We start from the raw sequence: 8,024 nt of genomic DNA, 5'->3' as shown, positions 1-8,024 counted from the left end.
CCTTGCGACCCTGGGGGAATCCTAGGGGGGTTGTTGTTGTTGTTAGTGTTGGTGCCCACTCCAGGCGGCTTGCTCCTTGCTATTGGACAATTAACCCTTTTATGATCAGGGCTCCCACACTCAAAGCATCGCAGGATGGGGTACCTACATTGGTTTGTGTTGTGATTGGTTAATCCACATTTTGCACATCGGGGCATCTGGTTTCTTCCCTGAAACATGTTTGAGGGAAACCTTCCTCCTCCCCGCCAAATTGGGCGCTTATTCCGATAATTTTGACCTAACGCACCGCCTCCCTCAAACTTTCTTTTTGGTTTGGTTTGTTCACCCTCACGCTCCTTCATTATCCTTTCTGCATTTGTAGCCTTGTCATACATCTCTTGGTAGTTCAAACAGGTATGGGTTGACAACCTGTCACGAAGACTCCAATTAAGCCCCCTTTCGAAACGATTCATTCTCAATTCCTCAGTCGCCACCATGTGTGGTGCGAATCGAGACAATTCCATGAATTTTTGCATATTCCATAATGTAGACATTGACCCCTGTCTTAAACTATTAAATTCTTCTTCCTTCTGTCTCCTAAGAGACACGGGGTAAAATTTTGACCTCAGGAGTTCCTTAAACTCGGCCCATCCAAAACCTTCCCCATTTTTCTTTTCCTTGACTGTTTCCCACCAAAGGTCAGCTTGGCCGACCAGGTAGTAAACAGCAAACCCGAGCTTCCATTTGTCGGGCGGTTTCTGACCTCAAAAGTTTGTCCATACCCCTTACCCAATCCTCAAAGACCACAGGGTCGTTTTTCCGTCGTAAGTTCTTGGGTTATAGCTAGCCATTTTCCTAAAATATTTCATACCCTCATCTTCCCCATTAGACTTATTTCCCTTCACAGCTTCAGCTATCATGGCGACAAGGGTTCTGGTGTCTGACTGGTCTTGGGTTATTGGTTGATTCACCTCCGAGCTTTCGGGGTTAGACATCCTACCGTACGAATGAAAAAAAGTTAGGTACTTTCTAAATAATTCCGCATAGGCTCAAGTAACTACTTACATAGTAGTTATGCATCATATCAAACTTATCATACAACATTCTTATCTTACAATATCTTATTATACATTACATCACACCTATTTTAGTGGGATACCGAGAATGGTCGGGTAGTTCATTATCATAGTTGTTATTCTACCCTAATTTATTTCACACACTCCTTCTTTTTTTTTTTCACACTTATATTACATATGTTACATATGTTACATCCTGGCATTCATTGCGAACATCTCAGTTGTCATCCTCGCCGGAGTCGGGTGTGTACTCTGACACTGTACTTTCACCATCACTTTCGTCATCGGCATCACCATTCTCATTATTATCACCGTTTACGGAGTCAGCATCTGATAAGTAAATCACATTGTTCCTTTCTAATATAATTAACTCTGCAGCTATGTCTTCAAATGTGGGATACCATAGACAATTCAGTCTCCCTCCAATATATAGATATTTCTCATGGTTTGGAAACCCATTAACAATTAAATCAGAATATTTTTCCTTGATTCCGGTCCATGGAATAACGTTGGGTAACGTCTCTACGAGACATTGTGCTTGGAACGGAACAGTAAGACCAAAATGGGGAAACACATAGTTGTAGGTTGTCATGGCTACTCTTAGGCGTTCTATGTGGTCGCTCACTCTGTCATTGGGGTTCATAGCAATTTCGTGTGGGTTCGGAAAGGGTGCTGCCATGATCTTAAATCAACACAATACACAAGTAATCACATAATTAGATCAAGCATAAGCATCCACGTAAGAAAAACAAATAAGTAGGCAAGATAAAATCGTCTAAGCTACCCGTTAATCCTAGAGCGTCTACCCATCTCTCTCTCATTTTTTTTATGTTTTATTGACCCGTTTTTTTTTTTTCGTTTTTTTTAACTCTGGGCTCTGATACCACTTTTGTAACGCCCCGTAACAACAGGAGTACAAAATGGTATATTTTATTGATAGCAGCGGAAATTACAGAGCGTTACCGCCGTATTTCCCCATACAGAGAAATACAAGGCTTACATTATTCTTTAGTACAACCGAATAACTAGTAACCAGTCTTATTGATAAGATAAAATTATTATGATACATTATTCTCATTCTATTTTCTTGCGTCAACCTCACTCATGCCCTTCCCTGTTTCCTGTACCTGAAAAAGATTAATAAAATAAAGGGTCAACCAACCACCGGTTGAGTATATTTCCCATAACCTTCAACTCAAATTAATATAACTCGGGTCATTATTATTGAACAGGGCCACATTACGGAGTCGAGACTCCCTTAGGCTATGCCCTCCTCCGTGTACACAGGATAACCATTTTTTTTTCTCTTTTTCTCTTTTTCCTTTTTTTTTCTTTTTTTTTTTTCTTTTTATCCGGATATATATATAACGGGGCGGAGCCAATTGCCGAGCCCCCTGCCGAGCCCACTTCAGGGCTCACATCCATGTACACGGGATAAAATAATAATGTGGTCCGGTCCCTTCCAATAATAATGTCCCAGATGGTACATTGGCCAAATGTACACCTTAGCAGTGGTATTTTAACATTTACATTATCATGTGAGCATTATAACGTCAATTATTAAGACAAACAATACCACATTCATATCTCACGTAAACCACATTACGTAAAATATACAAGTATAACATAACTTTATCACATAAATAATAATTCACGTACATTATAATGTCAGTTAAGTAATTATAACGATATTATACTTACTCATTATATTAACTTAAGACGAAGGGGTAGGAAATATACCTCAATTGTTTCACTATTCGGAATACCCGTACCTATGCCTTCTCTAACTGGTTGTTATTTTCTTGTGTGTGCATGCATTTGCCAAAGATTCACGTCCTATTTATAGCAAAACTAAGTCGGTTACAATAGTAACCTATCTAATACCTATACCTCTACGTGTAATTCACCCCAGCCAAAAGAAACCTACAATCCCCCCTACATGTTTGCGTGTGTTGCATGGCCACCATGCATTTTACTCTTTTTTTTTTTTTTTTTTAATTTTTACATGTGTTAATAAGTTAGTAAAATATTATAAATTTCTTAAAATATCTAGATATTTTAACTTATGGGTTATTTTCTTTGAGATAGGTCTAGTAAAAATTCTACGGGTGAAGTTATTATTAAGTCGGATTCCGACCGAACTATTTTATTATTATTCTAGGGGCCTACTTGTACTAGGTTACTATGTCTTTTGACTTTTTTATTGGGTCAATATCTCCCTCTAGGACGGATTCATTTTATTTGTGTACCTTTTTCGACTTTACTAGATAAAAATTCTTTCCCTTTTCGAATAACTATTTTTCTCAAATAAGATAATTTTATTTGGGGTATCACAAACACCTACAAGTCAACTTACTTTCCTCCTATTCAACTTCTATGCATGGTCTAACAAGACTCGAGTTGGTTTATATCTTACAAGTCAAGTTGAGTAGATAAAAGATGGTAAAAATGCAAGGATTCATAGGCTTGGCATTTCATCAAACATAACATGTGCATAAAGTTGACATCACAACAAGCAAGCAATTTAATCATGTGAACATATTAGATTAAGCATGAATCAATCCCATGTTGCTTTTCCCTAATTACCCACTAATCCTACCTAAGTAACTACTCACTCATTATCATGGAGAACATGTCATTAATGGTGTCAAACATAACAACAAGTATAAACATGATAATGGAATGAAGAAATGAACAATAAAGAGTAAAGAGTAAAGGAATTATACCAACTTAAGATGATCCAAACAATAAAGCAAAGAATAATAGAAGAACTTGATGATTGATGGAAGGTTGTCAATCTCCCAATAAACCCAATAATCTTCAATTACCCAATAATAATCTTGAATAATAAACTTTGAACAATAATTATGGAAAGATTAAAGAGCAATCTATGCTAATCTACTCCTAATCTAATCTAAGGAAGGATTTTTCTAGCTAAAAGAGCCCCCTATTGATTACTACAAATGGGGTATTTATAGTGGAAATTAGGTGGATGCATTAGGGTTAACTAAGGGCTAAACTAGTAATTACACTTTTGAGATTTGAGCAGGGAGACGCCGGTATTTCTCGAAGGAAGGGCTTCCTTCTTTGAAGCTTGAAGAAACGGATTTGTGCTGGGCTGGAATCCAGGCGTATTGGTGTCGGGACGAGCAGATTGTAGCAGGGGAAGACGGGTGTCTTCAAGGGAATCCGGGCGGATTCTAGTGGCTGCTGTCCGGGCGTCTTCGAAGGAAGACGCACGGATTCTCGTGCTGGGGACGGCCGGATTCTAGAGAATCCGCACGGGTTGGAGTGCTATCTCGTTTTCTCTTCTATTCTTCCCTTTCCTTCACTTCCTCTTTATTATTGTGGGATTGGTCTTTAGTTCTCGCTTCCTCTTCATACTATCCCATCAAATATCGTCAAATAGCTTCCGAATACGCACGAAAGACGGGAATTTCCGCCTTATTATCTTCTTTCCTACAAAACATATGAAATGCGATAGAAAAGCAAATAGGAAGGTTTTGACGGATAAAATGGCCATGAAATGTTATAATAGTATGCAAAATAGGCTCAAATAGGGGACTAAATATGCGCAAATAATGGCCACATCATTCCCACTTCCCCTCGCCCCTCTCAGCACCTGTCATTTTTCTGGGGTATATGTTTTGGTGCTTTTGTTCGAGTCCCACCATCGTTTTCTTTGGTCTTATTTGCTGGTGTTGATGTCGTTTTCTTTCGGGATTGTTTTGTGTTTGTTGGCGAGTTGCTGTATCTTGCTAGACCTTTTTTGTTCTGCATGTTGGTGTTGTAGGTAGTTATTAACTAAGATGGTCTTGTTTTGCTCTCTTCTGTGGCCTTTTTTGGGTTGTTTTGATCTCAAATCGTTCTTTGGCGGGCGAGAGTAGTCTGGTCAGGGTGTTGTGGTGGTGACGGTAAGTTTGGATGTGGTGATCTCTTCCTCTTTGATTATGAATCATATTAATGTTAATGACTTTTGTAATATTTTTGTTACTGTTTTAGTTTACTTCTCATTTTGTAATGTAATAATAATGGTGATGGTCATATTGCACCCGGTTTGTGCTGTGTCCATCTCGATCCGGCCTTTTGAGGTGGCTTTGGTTAGGAGGTTGTTCAGGGTGATTTCTGTATCGCTTCCTATCTACTTACCCACTGTTCTTGGCTATGAGTTTGTTGTTTGCAGGGATTGCTGTTATTCAAGGTGCAGGAGACTCCTCTCCACTAGAGGTAGACCTTTAGTGTCTACATTCCGCCTATCTTTTCTACGTCTTAGTGGCGTAAGTGCACTTTGTTCATTCTCGGTGGCTCAGGAAACTCACTAGTTTTCAGAAGTTGTGTGTCAAGTAGAGGATGTTGATAATGAAGTTTGTGTTCAGCAGTCCGTACGTCATCAGCAAGCTTTTATTACCCGATGTAGCTACCTTATCGCTTTAGTTTATGTTTTTGCTAAAATAAGTGCATTTGACCAAATGAGTCAAATGCCATCTATATATGACTTTAGTTTTATAGTTGGCAAAAAAAAAAAAAGATCTTTAGTGTAAGAGTTGCCTTGTTGTTGTTGTCGTTGTTAACATTATATTTGTTGTTTGACTCCCAAAATCAAATGCGAGAATATAATGGGCTAAGATGAATACTTGTTGTAATACCTCGAAATTTATAAGGTCATACTCGACCGAGTAGGCATCCCACTCGACCGAGTGGAACTTGGGAAGTGGCGGGAAGTTTCTGAAACAGAGTTACTCGACCAAGTGGCTGTTCACTCGACCGAGTGGAGCTTCACTTGACCGAGTGAATCGGGCACTCGATCGAGTGACCCGTCGCTGTCCAGCTTTTTACACGAGGCTTGGTAGGTGGCCTATCACTCTCCAACCCTTATCTTTTCAGATTTCCTTCTCTTTAGCCACCCTTATCTTACCTTACCACTCTCTAAAACCTCTAAAAACATAATACACCTTATCCTCCAAGATCTAGCTCACACAATTGAAGATTCATCTTCCATTTCTTATTCTTGCTCTTTTACTAGCATTGGAAGTTCATCCCTAAACTTTCTCCTCTCTTCTATTTTTGTAAACCCTATTTCCTCTAATGTATCGTCTTATAATTAATTAGGTTTATGACTAATTAATTAGGTTTACAACTAAATTAATGGGGTAATTAGAGGTTAATTAGTATTGTTGTTGTTGTTGTTGTTGTTGTTGTTGTTGTTGTTGTTGTTGTTGTTGTTGTTGTTGTTGTTGTTGTTGTTGTTGTTGTTGTTGTTGTTGTTGTTGTTGTTGTTGTTGTTGTTGTTGTTGTTGTAGTAGTATGTTATAGTAATAGTTATCTATGGATTATGTAGGAGGAGACTTCAACATCTCCCGATACCATTCTCTCATCAAACCCTAACAGATCTTACCCAAAATCGCAAAAATCGATTATCCTCTTCAAGGTATTTCCTACCAATTTTATTTGGGTTTGATTTAATTATTATTTTGGTTAGGTTGTTATAATGATTCCTTTATTGAATATTGGTTGATGTTGGTGTTGTGTGAGATCTGGATTCCTTAACTCATCTTGATTTCAATTTGATTTCAGGGTTATTATTGTTAGAGTATTCAAATGTTGTTGTTGGTTCTGTCTTAGATCTATTGTCGTACTTTGCTCGCGATTCCAGCATCAGGTATACTCAAGCCCTTAATTTTAACCATTTTTTATCTTTTTTTTGGGATGCTTATGTCGTTTTAGTAGTTGGATCTCCTCCCTTAATTCTAACCATTTCAGATTGATTTCGTTATTGTTTTTGAATCCATTTTTTACATTAGATTTCAGTTTGATTTCGTTATTTTTTTTGTCAGGGTATTATCGAAATCGAAGTTCCTCTCTCACAGGTATCTTCCTTGTAAAATCCAATTTTTACATTAGATTTCAGATTGATTTCGCTATTTTTTTTAATCCATTTTTTACATTAGATTTCAGTTTGATTTAGTTATTGTTTTTGTTAGGGTATTCTCGAAATCGAAATCGAAGATCCCCTCACAGGTATTTTCCTCTGTTTTTTCTTCCTATTTTATAGGTTTGTAAAGCATATTTTGAGATGTATTATTGATTGTGGAACATCATCATTCTCAACCACTTAATTTAAATAACATACTCCTAAATGTTACCTATTGGGATAGATTATTGATTGTGCCTAAATTGAAATAATTTAGGGTTTTAATTTTGGGCTTAAATTTGATTGCATGCAATGATCTGTGCCTTTTTGGGTTTAAATGAAATTTATGGGTTGTTTTTTGTGCATAAATTATGAGTTGTTTGGTTAGTTTGTTCGGGATATAGACCTTGAGATGTTCGTACACAGGTGCTTCGTGCAATATCTTGTGAGTATGCTGCTATTTTTTCTTACAGTTCGCCGCTTTCCACCGCACCAGTCACCGGCGCAATTTTAATTGCACGTATAAATTCTCGAGTTTGCTTTAAATATTAATGTGTTAGAAATAGAAATTCGTTTCCCATATACGTTTCGTATTCAAAATTTGAAATGTTGTTTAAAATTTCAGTTCAATTAGTTATTTCTAGGGTGCTGCAAAAGATTTTTTGAGTACCAAAAATTGCTTGCTTTAGTTATTTGTGTTGTTGTAGATACTAGATAAGCTGCTTATGTGCATGAGATGGTCTCACATTGTGAGGCGGTCTCATTATGCAAAAAGATAACTCATTTATATTAGCATTTTATGAATTATATTTTTATAAAAATGGTCCATCTCACAAGGTGAGACCGTCTTATATTCTATGATTTGTGACTTATGTGATACATTGTTGTTAAGTTGTGTTTCCTTTATGTTATTTTCGCGACCCTGATTAGAAGTAAGAATGTTATTTAAAGTCGGGTATTATGTGCTCAAGTCGGGTTTACATTGTGTGTAAGTATAGTCTGGCAAATGACATTAAGAATTAAGACGTTGGGTGATCTAAATTCACGTGTTGTTTATG

At 37.3% G+C, this 8,024-nt stretch overlaps 1 long non-coding RNA gene across 1 annotated transcript; it reads left to right on the top strand.

The window, feature by feature from the left end:
• Positions 1-6,405: 6,405 nt before the first annotated feature.
• Positions 6,406-7,076, top strand: LOC141656247 (uncharacterized). Its single transcript, XR_012548447.1, has 4 exons — positions 6,406-6,483; positions 6,630-6,714; positions 6,890-6,922; positions 7,037-7,076. It is a non-coding gene; the product is annotated as an uncharacterized LOC141656247 (long non-coding RNA).
• The last annotated feature ends 948 nt before the right edge of the window (positions 7,077-8,024 follow it).

The sequence above is a fragment of the Silene latifolia genome, chromosome 5 (genome assembly GCF_048544455.1).
Source record: "Silene latifolia isolate original U9 population chromosome 5, ASM4854445v1, whole genome shotgun sequence".
Lineage (NCBI taxonomy): Eukaryota > Viridiplantae > Streptophyta > Magnoliopsida > Caryophyllales > Caryophyllaceae > Silene > Silene latifolia.
This window is presented reverse-complemented; position numbering and strand designations above follow the sequence as displayed.